This window comes from Bombina bombina, chromosome 2, assembly GCF_027579735.1.
Source record: "Bombina bombina isolate aBomBom1 chromosome 2, aBomBom1.pri, whole genome shotgun sequence".
In the NCBI taxonomy this organism is placed as follows: Eukaryota; Metazoa; Chordata; class Amphibia; order Anura; family Bombinatoridae; genus Bombina; species Bombina bombina.
Genome location: NC_069500.1, coordinates 567608294 through 567624943, shown reverse-complemented (window position 1 = coordinate 567624943; position 16650 = coordinate 567608294).

The window sequence follows — 16650 nt, the reverse complement described above, 5'->3', positions numbered from 1 at the left end:
TTAGTATTTTTTTATTTTACTTAATTGGCGTTCATTTTAGGGGTGTTAGGTTAGGATCTTATGGCTAGATTACGAGTTTTGTGTTAGAGGCTGTGCGGTGCTAATGAGCAGTTTATGCTCACCGCTCACTTACACATAGCGCTGGTATTACAGGTTTTTACAAACCAGACAAGAAGTGAGCGTTGAGCCAAATTTTGCTCATTACCACACTCCAATACCAGCGCTGCTTAAGTCAGCGGTGAGCTGGTTATACGTGCTCGTGCACGATTTCCCCATAGGAATCAACAGGGAGAGCCAGCTGAAAAAAAGTCCAACACCTGCTAAAAAGCAGCATAAAACTCACTAACGCAGCCCCATTGATTCCTATGGGGAAATACAATTTATGTCTACACCTAACACCCTAACATGAACCCCGAGTCTAAACACCCCTAATCTTACACTTATGAACCCCTAATCTGCTGCCCCCGACATCGCTGACACCTACATTATAATTATTAACCCCTAATATGCCGATCCGGACACCGCCGCCACCTACATTATACTTATGAACCCCTAATCTGCTGCCCCCAACATCGCCGACACCTACATTATATTTATTAACCCCTAATCTGCGGCCCCCAATGTCGCCGCCACCTACCTACATTTATTAACCCCTAATCTGCTGCCCCCAACGTCGCCGCCACTATAATAAACATATTAATCCCTAAACCGCCGCACTCCCGCCTCGCAAACTTTACTTAAATATTATTAACCCCTAATCTGCCGGCACTAACATCACCGCCACCTACCTACATTTATTAACCCCTAATCTGCCTCACCCAATGTCGCCGCCACTATATTAAAGTTATTAACCCCTAAACCTAAGTCTAACATTAAACCTAACACCCCCTAACTTAAATATAATTTAAAGAAATATAAATAAAAATTACTATAATTAACTAAATTATTCCTATTTAAAACTAAATACTTACCTATAAAATAAACCCTAAGCTATCTACAATATAACTAATAGTTACATTGTAGCTAGTTTAGGGTTTATTTTTATTTTACAGGCAAGTTTGTATTTATTTTAACTAGGTACAATAGTTATTAAATAGTTATTAACTATTTAATAACTACCTAGTTAAAATAAATACAAAAGCATCTGTAAAATAAAACCTAACCTAAGTTACAATTACACCTAACACTACACTATAATTAAATTATATTACAATTAAATACAATGAAATAAAATTAGCTAAAGTACAAAAAAAAAACCCCCACTAAATTACAGAAAATAACAAACAAATTACAAGATTTTTAAACTAATTACACCTAATCTAATCCCCCTAACAAAATAAAAAAGCCTCCCCAAAATAAAAAAAGCCCTACCCTACCCTAAATTACAAATAGCCCTTAAAATAGTATTGAGCTTGCATTCTATTGGCTGTTCCAATCAGCCAATAAAATGTGAGCTCAATCCTATTGGCTGATTGCATCAGCCAATAGGATTTTTCCTACCTTAATTCTGATTGGCTGATAGAATCCTATCAGCCAATCAGAATTGAAGGGACGCCATCTTGGATGACGTCATTTAAAGGAACCTTCATTCTTCAGTTGGACTTCGTTTGAAAAGGATGCTCCGCGTCGGCTGGATTGAAGATGGGCCCACTACGCTCCGGATGGATGAAGATAGAAGATGCCGTCTGGATGAAGACTTCTGGCCGTCTGGAGGTCCTCTTCTGCCCGGATCGGATGAAGACTTCTGCCCCTCTGGAGGTCCACTTGTGCCCTTCTGGGTGAAGACGTCTCAAGGTAGGGTGATCTTCAAGGGGTTAGTGTTTGGTTTTATTAAGGGGGTATTGGGTGGGTTTTAGAGTAGGGTTGGGTGTGTGGGTGGTGGGTTTTAATGTTGGGGGGTATTGTATTTTTTTTTACAGGTAAAAGAGCTGATTACTTTGGGCCAATGCCCTGCAAAAGGCCCTTTTAAGGGCTATTTCTATTATAGTATAGGGTAGGGAATTTTATTATTTGGGGGGGGCTTTTTTATTTTATTAGGGGGATTAGATTAGGTGTAATTAGTTTAAAAAAATTGTAATTATTTTTTTATTTTCTGTAATTTAGTGTTTGTTGTTTTTCGTACTAGTTTATTTTATTTAATTGTAATTAATTGTAGGTAGTTTAGGTAATTAATTTAATGATAGTGTAGTGTTAGGTGTAATTGTAACTTAGGTTAGGTTTTATTTTACAGGTAAATTTGTCTTTATTTTAGCTAGGTAGCTATTAAATAGTTAATATTCTACCTAGTTAAAATAAATACAAACTTGCCTGTAAAATAAAAATAAATCCTAAGCTAGCTACAATGTAACTATTAGTTATATTGTAGCTAGCTTAGGGTTTATTTTACATGTAAGTATTTAGTTTTAAATAGGAATAATTTAATTAATTGTATTAATTTTATTTAGATTTATTTAAATTGTATTTAAGTTAGGGGGAATTAGGGTTAGGGTTAGACTTAGGTTTAGGGGTTAATACCATTAATATAGTTGCGGCAACGTTGGGGGCGGCAGATTAGGGGGTTAATAAATGTAGGTAGGTGTCGGCGATGTTAGGGACGGCAGATTAGGGGTTAATAAAATTTAACTAGTGTTTGCAAGGCAGGAGTGCGGCGGTTTAGGGGTTAATACATTTATTAAATTGGCGGCAATGTCCGGTCGGCAGATTAGGGGTTAAAATTTTTATTTAAGTGTTTGCGATGTGGGGGGGGGCTCGGTTTAGGGGTTAATAGGTAGTTTATGGGTGTTAGTGTACTTTTTAGCACTTTAGTTAAGAGTTTTATGTTACAGTGTTAGCCCATAAAACTCTTAACTACTGACTATTAAATGCGGTAGGAGTCTTGACAGGAGAGGCTGTACCGCTCACTTTTTCCAAGACTCGTAATACCGGCGTTAGGAAAATCCCATAGAATAGATAGGATACGTAATTGACGTAAGGGGATTTGGGGTATGCTCAAGTCGCGGAAGAAAAGTGAGCGGTACACCTGTACCTGCCAGACTCGTAATACCAACGGGCGTTAAAAAGCAGCGTTGGGACCTCTCAACGCTGCTTTTTAAGGCTAACGCAAGACTCGTAGGTCAGGGGTCAGCAACCTTGGCTCTCCAGATGTTTTAGAACTATATTTCCCATGATGCTTAGGCAGCTTAAAGACACTTAAGCATCATGGGAAATGTAGTTCTAAAACAACTGGAGAGCCAAGGTTGCTGACCCCTGATCTAGGCGATAGTAACTTAAAACGAGCTTGACACAGAGTAAAAAAATTTAGTATCAATGTATGTCGGTACTATTTGGCAGAGACACTGCCTGCTAATTATGAGCATCAATCTGAAAAAATGTTGCTAAAACAAGATGCGAATGTTACGAAAAATAAACCTTAAATTTTAGTCAATTGTAACATTTTACACAGCATCATATTTTGACAAATTTCAACATTTATGCGCAACTCATTAGCAATGGTCCTCCTTGCATGCACGCTATGAAACGAATGTATCATGTATTAATTTTTTTTTTAAAAGTGGGACATGCATAGTAAATTATTATTTGTATTAAGATAGATTTTTATGTGCAAACAAACATTCATGTTGACTTTTATTCCTTTTTATCCATATATGAAATGACAACTATTTGCGATCAAGAACTAAAAAGAGCCATCGAACACACCCACATGTTTTGATTGGTCAAGGCCCCTTTAAATACAAAGGGCGCAATTTTTAAAGTATTCAATATATTTTCTCCTCTTGAAGAAGCCTGGCCATTGACCAGGGGAAACGCGTCAGGAACTAGCAGACTGTTTGGAGGCGTTAGTGTTTTAAGCACCTTGTCCTCACAAAGCCACGGAATCACCTGGCAGAGTATCCGGATCAACCTGTCAGACACTTCTGATGTAGCATCAAGCGGCAAACCAACCAAGCCTGTTGTGAGTGACTAAGAGCCTAATCACCAAACGCTCCATCTGATTGCATTTTAATTTTTTTATCTAGTAAGTGCAACATTATTTGCGTGTCTTACTATTTGTAAATAAAGCTCTTCACTTGAGTCCTGCCTTTTTGCGCCTTTTTCTTCTCTCCTTGTCTATACATGTAGCTCTACACGAAGCCACGGTTGGGAAACACCGGGCTGGATCAAGGCTGCAAGGATCAGGCATCGTGACTCTCCTTTGGAATCTAAGGGACTATACATCGGTACCCGTTAATAAGAAGTCTAGACACGTATACGGCCTGTATATAGGACACTGCACCAGAACTGTTTAAAGCTATTTGTGTATGGACATTTATATAAGGTACTGTGTTTACAGTGTTGGGCACTTTGGCACTGTAACATTTAACATCATTTGCTAATTCAACCGCAGTTGATAAAACCATAATTGCATAATTCAACCACTGTTGATAAAATTATAATTGCAGGTTTTTAAAAAAAACATTATTTCAGGGTATAGCACAATTAATATTATTTTGACTGTTTTTTCGATATATTCTATATCATTTTTTCCTTATTATTGCTGCTCATACGTCTGAACTTATGTCTGAACCTATGTCTGAAACTGAAACAATGTCAGAGATTATGTCTAACGTTATACTTAAAGAGTTTGGCCATAATCCCCATAGAGCTAAACGAACTAGAGCTCTGAATCTACTTGATCCTAATGTTGAAGGCTATAATATGCCGGATATTGAGTCAGAGGATCTTTTTAAATCTCTGGAAAAACTTTTGTGTCAGGATGCAAAAGATTGGCAGGACTTAATCCTCCTAGAAAATTATCTGACACATAAAGTAGTTCCCAGAGGCTTAAGAATATTCAAACAACCAGCTTTTGACCTTGATGAGGTAGAATTTACTACTGAATGGGAGGCTGCATCTCATGAATGTTCGAATAAGTTCATCAAGATTCTCATTAAATTTAGGGAACACCGGGGGGCGGAGCCAGGACAAGATGGCGCTTAGACACATTTTATAGAAGCTCCGGCATGACTTTGATTAAACTACTGTTTCTAAGTAGTTCACATACTCTTATTTTCGTACATCTATGTAGGATATGAATATGTACTGGGGACTCTGCTAAAAACTCTTGTATATAAGGGGAAATATGACTCTGAGTCTCAATTTTGATCATTAGGGGCCCTGACAGGAACTCTTGCTCTTCTACCACTTTCATCATGGCGGATTTACACGCGATATTAAGAGCTCTACTGGAGTCCCTGGGGCGCCGCATGGATCATAACCTCTCTGAGATATCTGATCTGTGCAGGGGCATAACACCCGCTTCAACCCCACTTGCTACTCAGGAGCCGGTTCAGCCGGCGGTAATGGCAACTCCCACGACTTTATTGAAAGCGGCGAGACCGGAATTGGCGCTCTCTACCCCAGCTACAAAATTCTGTGACACATTAGGGAGCGAGTTCAAGCGGGGTGTTGTGCAGCATATGCACGATGTACCGGACCAATGCGGAGTGGGGTTGCCTATTGCCGCCATCAGAGAGAATGCAACAGACCTTTTCTGGAGATGTGGAGGCTTACAAGCCTCACCGTGTAAAGAGATGAGCCAGCCATGCTACAGTGTAGCCCTCTCCCATAGATCCTGTCAGCCGGAGGCAAATGCAATTCTGAAGGACACGGAATTTAGAAGAGACCTGGAGGGAATTCTGCATTTCAGCTGTGAACAAATCCACAGTGTACAGAGGATCGTTGTAACTAAGGCAAAGGTACGGCTCTTCCTGAATCAGGATAATGTTCTTATCAAACTGAGAGGATCCAGAGATAATAACTTTGAGGCAGTGGAGCTGAGTCTGTTGCAGGGATCTAGAGAGCTGATACCCGTAGCGATCTCCGGACAACTAATGGGACCTTTTGATCCAGAAGGACAGTTTTTTTTTCTTTTTTGCTTATATGCATAGAGACTGTGGGTATATAAAATATGTGCTCCTTTAAGAAACAAGTGAAATATCAGCATCTCTACCCTTTATGGAGCTTTGATGCTCACATTTTCTACCATTGTTAAAAATTCGTCTGTTTTGATATGTCTTAACATGCTATTTCTAGGTTGGTTCTTGGCCTGTACTAGCATTTTGGGCTCAGACATTTGCCTCACCTTGTTGTTTCTCCTATTCTATCCGGTTTGAGGTTACAATTTATGTTATCTGTGTATTTATCCACGTTTTCTATCTAGTATGAACATAACAACCCTATAGAGCTATAAGGGCAACATCTACTATAATCTATCTTAATCTATGTTTTATATTTTATATCTAAGCTATAGCTTATTATAATGAATTCCAAGCTCCCTTAAGACATATATACTGTCTAAAATGCAGCGAGGGTGATATCAAATGTCCCCACTACTAACCCTCTCACGCAGTTAGAGTAGGTTAAGAATTGGAAGCCCTAGACTGCTTTATCCCTTTATATTAGGTTTAATACTCATTTCCCTCATTAAGCAAATTTTGGGAGCCAATTATTTTTGTTTCTATTGTGTGCTTTTCTTTGGCTTTATTCCACTATATTTGTAACTGAATGGGGTTAGAATTCTGAGGCATATGCTATAATTAGGAACATGGAAGATTTTGTCTGTATGTTATGTACTATATACGTCTGTATGCCAAGTAGTGGGGCTGTTTCACCTTTATCCTAATTCCTCTTCATTTTTTTAAGGTCCAGCCTCATATAGCCAGAGTATACATTTGCTGCTCTATATCAACTCACTATCCCATGTTAGCTTAATGACAGCTCCCTTTTTAAAAAGGGGTGTAGTGCTGGGATGACATTGGTCTACCCTAGATCCTACTCAGCTTTTACCTGGCTAGTTACGTATAGACTCACACTGCACACTTCATACATAGATTATATAGCTACATATATTCTATTAATGACTTCACCTCTTCCAGTTGAGGGACACCCATATAATCAGCCTGTTAATGGTCATATTTAACAATTGCATATATTGAGAAATGAACATTACTGATTCTTGCTATGTTATAGTATGTCTAGTTAGATGTAGGTGGTATTTACTCTGCTGTAAATGTTAAGGTATACAAGACCCAGAAATGTTAATCAGCTGCTATAGTTTTATTCAACGTCAGTATGTGTGGGTTTGACATATATCTGGAGACTAAGATTTTACGTTTATAACGCAGCTTTATCCCCCTGTTTTAAACTCTGGATCCCGCAGAATAATCTAGGCAGTTATTTTAATTCTTTAAGTACTCATATATTACTCTATATAATGTAGTGCTATTATTTGCTATTGTTATAGGTACTTTATAGATTACTATGGCTGCTCATAGGTTTTGATATGTACTTCTGTATCCCAAACCACGTAGTACTCCTAGTGATGCTCCCCTATTGTACCACAACTATATACCTATACCTGCTAGACCCTATACTACCATGATAGAAAGGGGTTAGCCATGTATATACTTAATGTTTAGTATGATTTCATTTTACTCATTTTTTATCAGATATATCATATTCCCCAGATGTTAAAGGATTAATATACAATTATACCCAACTTTTATCTTTAATTCCGTTTAGTATAGCCCATATTTACATGCTGTTTATTACTCCCAATATATTTTTACTTTTTATCTATTCTAAATATTCCCGGGCTTCTTTATGGAGCCGCTAGCTCCCATGACATTTCTTTACAGACTGTATCTCCCCTCATCCTTTCCCGCTCTCTATCTGTGAGCGGGTCATATCCACTATCCCCTAACCGTCCTTGTCCAGTGGTGACAATTTCCCTGAGGGGAGATACTGCATAAATGCTCCAATAATGATACATGGGTCTCATCCTAGCCAGGCTGGAGCTATACCCTTTCCTGATACCCATTACAAATTACATTTAACTCTCGTATAGCGCAGTCTTACACGCCACACGTTATACAACGATAAATAAGTGACCCTGTTCATTAACATTCCTATGGTCTTCCGCCCCCCCCCCACTGTAGTTGACCATAGCTATTTATATTGCTATTATTATTATTTCCTTCAAATAATTTAAGTATGCTATAATATTGTTATATAGAAAAATTATTTGTATAAGCAGTGCTTACCCGCTGACAATTCCCTAATTCCCCCCTTGTTTTTTTATGAAGCTCTTGATATTATGACCCTAACTTTAACAATACGAAGCATTCAAGTACAAACTAGTTCAGAATAAAATGGGTCTATATGGTAGCTACAGTGCTCTTTCAGAGTGCCTTTTTTAACATTATGGCCTGGGATAATAGCTACCCATATTATCATATAAAAACACAAAATGAGGTTTTCAGATGTATTTTGGCATTCATTATATATATTTTTTCTTTTATTTTTTGCCTGTTATATTGTTATTGCAACAATCATTGCTATGTTTTGAAATATGTATATGCCATAGTTTTTTTGTTGTCATTATGAAAAACCCTCAATAAAAAATTATTAAAAAAAAAAAAATTAGGGAACACCGATTAAATAAACTGAAAATTGAACTTGATGAAATAGTCACCAAAATTCAACCATACAAGACTGTAGAACAATGGATTAATCGCAATAAAAGTATACAGTTCAGGGTCAGCCAATTGGATAGGGAATTACAACATACAAAGCAGAAAAAACTCAGGAGAGATATTGAGGATTATAAAGAGAATAAAGTATATACCTATAAGAAAACAAATAAAGAGTCTGCTTCTCCCCCAATTGATTCAGACAGTACAATTAATAAAAATAACAACAATAGAAATAATGAACAGAATACTGACCTTAGACACGACAATTTCACGAAAAAAACGTATAAACAACACTACAGGGAAAACAAACCCAGTTATAACAATCAATCCTCCATGATCCACTATAAACAGGGAGGTTATCATGAAAAGTCCCAACATAAGAATTATAGTGTAAATACTAATAATTATAATACATATACAGACCACAATGTCAATACTAAACAAAGTAACTCTAATCAACATCTACAGTGGAGGAGGAGGGCTAGTCATAGAGGCAAGGATTGTGCAAGCCCCCACTATACCCATGCACATGTTATGACTAAAAACAGATATGAACAATTAACTCCCAGTTCTTATCAATATACTACATCTACCTGGGAGAAAAAGGGTGCAAGGCCCAAAGAAACTCATGAGAACCATTTTTTAGGGGTAGGAACAATGAGAGACCGAGACCCATTAGAACCACAACAAGGCAGGATGAGACAAAGAAAAAGATCTCTAGAAAGAGAAGAAGAGGAAATAGAGCAGGAAAACAACTACAGACAAACAGGAAGAATAAGGAAAGAATAAGTCAAGCTAAAAAAGATATTTTAACCTAGCAAACATTGATTTAGATCAAAATGATATTAATCTTCTACAAAAAGGTTTAAACTTCGCGCCCAAATCTAAACCCAACAAATTCGAGATGTACGTGGATTTACTCAAGTATGTTAGGAAATTAACCCTAAAAGGGTATTTCTTAAAAAACCCTGTAAATAGAGGTACATACAATCACCACTACATAGAACCAGGGGATCTAGGAACTTTAAGTATCCTTAAAGATTTAAAAAATCTTAGCCATACTCAAAATCCATATTCAATTAATTCTAATTTAAATATTAATTCAGTTAATCCAATAGATATAAGTACAGATGAATATCTAAATGAGTATATACAGGGAATGCAGAATTATTAGGCAAGTTGTATTTTTGAGGATTAATTTTATTATTGAACAACAACCATGTTCTCAATGAACCCAAAAAACTCATTAATATCAAAGCTGAATATTTTTGGAAGTAGTTTTTAGTTTGTTTTTAGTTTTAGCTATTTTAGGGGGATATCTGTGTGTGCAGGTGACTATTACTGTGCATAATTATTAGGCAACTTAACAAAAACAAATATATACCCATTTCAATTATTTATTTTTACCAGTGAAACCAATATAACATCTCAACATTCACAAATATACATTTCTGACATTCAAAAACAAAACAAAAACAAATCAGTGACCAATATAGCCACCTTTCTTTGCAAGGACACTCAAAAGCCTGCCATCCATGGATTCTGTCAGTGTTTTGATCTGTTCACCATCAACATTGCGTGCAGCAGCAACCACAGCCTCCCAGACACTGTTCAGAGAGGTGTACTGTTTTCCCTCCTTGTAAATCTCACATTTGATGATTGACCACAGGTTCTCAATGGGGTTCAGATCAGGTGAACAAGGAGGCCATGTCATTAGATTTTCTTCTTTTATACCCTTTCTTGCCAGCCACGCTGTGGAGTACTTGGACGCGTGTGATGGAGCATTGTCCTGCATGAAAATCATGTTTTTCTTGAAGGATGCAGACTTCTTCCTGTACCACTGCTTGAAGAAGGTGTCTTCCAGAAACTGGCAGCAGGACTGGGAGTTGAGCTTGACTCCATCCTCAACCCGAAAAGGCCCCACAAGCTCATCTTTGATGATACCAGCCCAAACCAGTACTCCACCTCCACCTTGCTGGTGTCTGAGTTGGACTGGAGCTCTCTGCCCTTTACCAATCCAGCCACGGGCCCATCCATCTGGCCCATCAAGACTCACTCTCATTTCATCAGTCCATAAAACCTTAGAAAAATCAGTCTTGAGATATTTCTTGGCCCAGTCTTGACGTTTCAGCTTGTGTGTCTTGTTCAGTGGTGGTCATCTTTCAGCCTTTCTTACCTTGGCCATGTCTCTGAGTATTGCACACCTTGTGCTTTTGGGCACTCCAGTGATGTTGCAGCTCTGAAATATGGCCAAACTGGTGGCAAGTGGCATCTTGGCAGCTGCACGCTTGACTTTTCTCAGTTCATGGGCAGTTATTTTGCGCCTTGGTTTTTCCACACGCTTCTTGCGACCCTGTTGACTATTTTGAATGAAACGCTTGATTGTTCGATGATCACGCTTCAGAAGCTTTGCAATTTTAAGAGTGCTGCATCCCTCTGCAAGATATCTCACTATTTTTTACTTTTCTGAACCTGTCAAGTCCTTCTTTTGACCCATTTTGCCAAAGGAAAGGAAGTTGCCTAATAATTATGCACACCTGATATAGGGTGTTGATGTCATTAGACCACACCCCTTCTCATTACAGAGATGCACATCACCTAATATGCTTAATTGGTAGTAGGCTTTCGAGCCTATACAGCTTGGAGTAAGAAAACATGCATAAAGAGGATGATGTGGTCAAAATACTCATTTGCCTAATAATTCTGCACTCCCTGTAGATGCATTGGATCTGTCTCAATATGAAACGGAACCAGAAATACAGCATTCAATATTTAAAACGAAATCAACATTCAATCCAGTAGGGTCCCAAGGGGAATAGTTATCAATGTTCACCAAATTAGTTCTTCAAGATATTGAAGAACAATTTTCAAAAGAAACCAATTTCCTTAACAAACACAATGATAATTTGACGATCTTAGAAAGAAACTCTTTAAAAAAATTAGCTAATAATGAAGAGATTATTATACCCCCCGCAGATAAAGGCGGGGGTATAGTGATCCAGAAAAGAGAAGATTATATCCAAGAGGCATATAACATTTTAAATGATATAGAAACATATAAAGTTCTTTCTAAAGACCCCACTGAAATCTATAACAAAGAATTAAATAAAATACTAAATAAAGCAAAATCAGAAGGGATCCTTAATGAAGATGAATATAAATTCATATTTACTCCTCAACCAAATATATCAATCATATACCATCTACCCAAGGTTCATAAAAACCCTACAAACCCACCGGGAAGACCGATAGTATACGTTATAGGGTCTATCTGTGATAATTTATCTAAATATGTAGATTTTTACCTGCAGCCAATAGTCAAGAGAACAAGAGCTTACTTGAAAGACACGACCGAGGTGATTAAAAAATTTGAGGGTTTGCCTTGGGAAGATAACATGATTTGGCTAACATGTGACGTAGTTTCCTTATACACATGCATCCCACACAATCTATCCAAATGGCTAATTCCATCAAACCATATACAATTTCTTATAGATAGTATAGATTTTATCCTACACCACAACTACTTTATGTTTCAAAATAAATTTTATTTGCAAACTAGGGGTACAGCAATGGGGACAACATTTGCCCCATCATATGCAAATGTATACGCGAATGCGTTTGAGAATAAATACATTTGGGAAAAGAATCCCTTTATTGACAACATATTATGCTATGCTAGATATATAGATGACATTATCATCCTTTGGAAGGGAGAGGTGGAGGCAATAGAGGATTTTATGAATCACATTAATAATAACAATTTTAATCTATCCTTCACGAAATCACACTCAAAAAATTATATTGAATTTTTAGATTTAGTTTTATTTAAGGATAAGGCAGATAAAGTAGCTGTGAAAAATTATCGCAAGACAACAGACCGAAATAGTTTTATACAGGCCAAAAGTGCACACAAAAAATGTTGGATAAACAATGTCCCGTACAGTCAATTCTTGAGAATCAGAAGAAACTGCACTCATCTAGCAGATTTTGAATTAGAAACATCAATCCTAGAAAATAAATTCTTGGAAAAGGGGTACAGTTGGGATATCATTCAGGAATCCAAGGCTAAGGCATCATGTAAAGATAGAATGTCCCTCATCCGTAAAAATATAAATAATAATAATAATATGAATATAGGAGTTGAAACGTTAGGGACTGACATCCACAATGATAATCAACCAAGATTCATTACTACTTATAATGAAGGCGCTAGGAAAATGGAGACTATCTTTAAAAAACATTGACCACTCTTAAAGTCAGATCCTATACTAGGGCCACATCTAGATGTTAGACCTACTTTTACTTATAAAAAAGGTAAAAGTTTAAAAAACATACTGGCCCCGACTAAACTCAAACCCTTTAAAAATAAAAGTACAAATACACATACTAAGGAAGATTCTAAGGAAGGGATGAACAATTGGTTAAAAGAATGGAAAGGCACTACAAAATGTAATAAAGCAAGATGCAACATGTGTAAACACATAAATAAAGCACCCACGTTTTCAAACAGTGAATCAACTGAAACGTATAACATTGCATTTAGAAGTAGCTGCAACTCTATATACGTGGTATATTTATTAGAGTGTGGGTGTGGCCTATTATATGTAGGCCGCACAAAACGGAAAATAAGAAGAAGAACCAATGAACATATTTACAATATAAAAGAAAAATTAGTTAAACATAGTGTATCCAAGCATTTTCTAGATTGCCATGGAAGTAACCCAAGTTCATTAAAAGTACAAGTTATTGATTGGGTCCCCCCCTCAAAATCAAATAGGCTATTAGAATTAAGGAAACTTGAGACAAAGTGGATCTACAAACTTAAAACACTCCAGCCATTAGGTCTTAATATAGATATCGATGTTGCAGCCTTTATGTAAAATGGTTTTATGTATAATCATTTAGTTTATCTACAAGTTCTAATTAAGGGTTTTAAAAAAAAACATTTTTAATAAATATTAAAAAAAAAATTATAAAAAAATTAAATATAACTTTTAGGTTCCCATGAAGGCATGATATGGGCAACCAAGTAAAATTGAACATTGAAAGTACAAATGTCAAACTTATTTAATTTCTTTTATACATTTTTATGGAATTTTTTAAAAAAAAGATCCTATTACATGTACCATCTATAAGCAATCATAATAGGGGACATTTAGGCCTAGATTTAGAGTTCGGCGGTAGCCGTCAAAACCAGCGTTAGAGGCTCCTAACGCTGGTTTTGGCCGCCCGCTGGTATTTGGAGTCAGTGATTAAAGGGTCTAACGCTCACTTTACAGCCGCGACTTTTCCATACCGCAGATCCCCCTACGCCATTTGCGTAGCCTATCTTTTCAATGGGATCTTTCTAACGCTGGTATTTAGAGTCGTTTCTGCAGTGAGCGTTAGAGCTCTAACGACAAGATTCCAGCCGCCTGAAAAAAGCAGGAGTTAAGAGCTTTCTGGCTAACGCCGGTTTATAAAGCTCTTAACTACTGTACCCTAAAGTACACTAACACCCATAAACTACCTATGTACCCCTAAACCGAGGTCCCCCCACATCGCCGCCACTCGATTAAAATTTTTAACCCCTAATCTGCCGACCGCCACCTACGTTATACTTATGTACCCCTAATCTGCTGCCCCTAACCCCGCCGACCCCTAGATTATATTTATTAACCCCTAACTTGCCCCACACAACGTCGCCGCAAGCTACTTAAAATAATTAACCCCTAATCTTCCGACCGCAAATCGCCGCCACCTACGTTATCCCTATGTACCCCTAATCTTCTGCCCCTAACATCGCCGACCCCTATGTTATATTTATTAACCCCTAATCTGCCCCCCACAACGTCGCCGACACCTACCTACACTTATTAACCCCTAATCTGCCGAGCGGACCTGAGCGCTACTATAATAAAGTTATTAACCCCTAATCCGCCTCACTAACCCTATCATAAATAGTATTAACCCCTAATCTGCCCTCCCTAACATCGCCGACACCTACCTTCAATTATTAACCCCTAATCTGCCGACCGGAGCTCACCGCTATTCTAATAAATGTATTAACCCCTAAAGCTAAGTCTAACCCTAACACTAACACCCCCCCTAAGTTAAATATAATTTTTATCTAACAAAATAAATTAACTCTTATTAAATAACTTATTCCTATTTAAAGCTAAATACTTACCTGTAAAATAAATCCTAATATAGCTACAATATAAATTACATTTATATTATAGCTATTTTAGGATTAATATTTATTTTACAGGTAACTTTGTATTTATTTTAACCAGGTACAATAGCTATTAAATAGTTAAGAACTATTTAATAGTTACCTAGTTAAAATAATTACAAATTTACCTGTAAAATAAATCCTAACCTAAGATATAATTAAACCTAACACTACCCTATCAATAAAATAATTAAATAAACTACCTACAATTACCTACAATTAACCTAACACTACACTATCAATAAATTAATTAAACACAATTGCTACAAATAAATACAATTAAATAAAATATCTAAAGTACAAAAAATAAAAAAGAACTAAGTTACAGAAAATAAAAAAATATTTACAAACATAAGAAAAATATTACAACAATTTTAAACTAATTACACCTACTCTAAGCCCCCTAATAAAATAACAAAGACCCCCAAAATAAAAAATTCCCTACCCTATTCTAAATTTAAAAAGTTACAAGCTCTTTTACCTTACCAGCCCTGAACAGGGCCCTTTGCGGGGCATGCCCCAAGAAGTTCAGCTCTTTTGCCTGTAAAAGAAAACATACAATACCCCCCCCCCCAACATTACAACCCACCACCCACATACCCCTAATCTAACCCAAACCCCCCTTAAATAAACCTAACACTAAGCCCCTGATGATCTTCCTACCTTGTCTTCACCATGCCAGGTTCACCGATCCGTCCTGGCTCCAAGATCTTCATCCAACCCAAGCGGGGGCTAGACATCCACTGAAGAAGTCCAGAAGAGGGTCCAAAGTCTTCCTCCTATCCGGCAAGAAGAGGACATCCGGACCGGCAAACATCTTCTCCAAGCGGCATCTTCTATGTTCTTCCATCCGATGACGACCGGCTCCATCTTGAAGACCTCCAGCGCGGATCCATCCTCTTCTTCCGACGACTAGACGACGAATGACGGTTCCTTTAAGGGACGTCATCCAAGATGGCGTCCCTCGAATTCCGATTGGCTGATAGGATTCTATCAGCCAATCGGAATTAAGGTAGGAATTTTCTGATTGGCTGATAGAATCAGCCAATCAGAATCAAGTTCAATCCGATTGGCTGATCCAATCAGCCAATCAGATTGAGCTCGCATTCTATTGGCTGTTCCGATCAGCCAATACAATGCGAGCTCAATCTGATTGGCTGATTGGATCAGCCAATCGGATTGAACTTGATTCTGATTGGCTGATTCCATCAGCCAATCAGAAAATTCCTACCTTAATTCCGATTGGCTGATAGAATCCTATCAGCCAATCGGAATTCGAGGGACGCCATCTTGGATGACGTCCCTTAAAGGAACCGTCATTCGTCGTCTAGTCGTCGGAAGAAGAGGATGGATCCGCGCTGGAGGTCTTCAAGATGGAGCCGGTCGTCATCGGATGGAAGAACATAGAAGATGCCGCTTGGAGAAGATGTTTGCCGGTCCGGATGTCCTCTTCTTGCCGGATAGGAGGAAGACTTTGGAGCACCGGATTATGGATCGCCAACCCCCGCTTGGGTTGGATGAAGATCTTGGAGCCAGGACGGATCGGTGATACCTGGATGGTGAAGACAAGGTAGGAAGATCTTCAGGGGATTAGTGTTAGGTTTATTTAAGGGGGTTTGGGTTAGATTAGGGGTATGTGGGTGGTGGGTTGTAATGTTGGGGGGGGGGTATTGTATGTTTTTTTTTACAGGCAAAAGAGCTGAAATTCTTGGGGCATGCCCCGCAAAGGGCCCTGTTCAGGGCTGGTAAGGTAAAAGAGCTTGTAATTTTTGTATTTTAGAATAGGGTAGGGAATTTTTTATTTTGGGGGTCTTTGTTATTTTATTAGGGGGCTTAGAGTAGGTGTAATTAGTTTAAAATTGTTGTAATATTTTTCTTATGTTTGTAAATATTTTTTTATTTTCTGTAACTTAGTTCTTT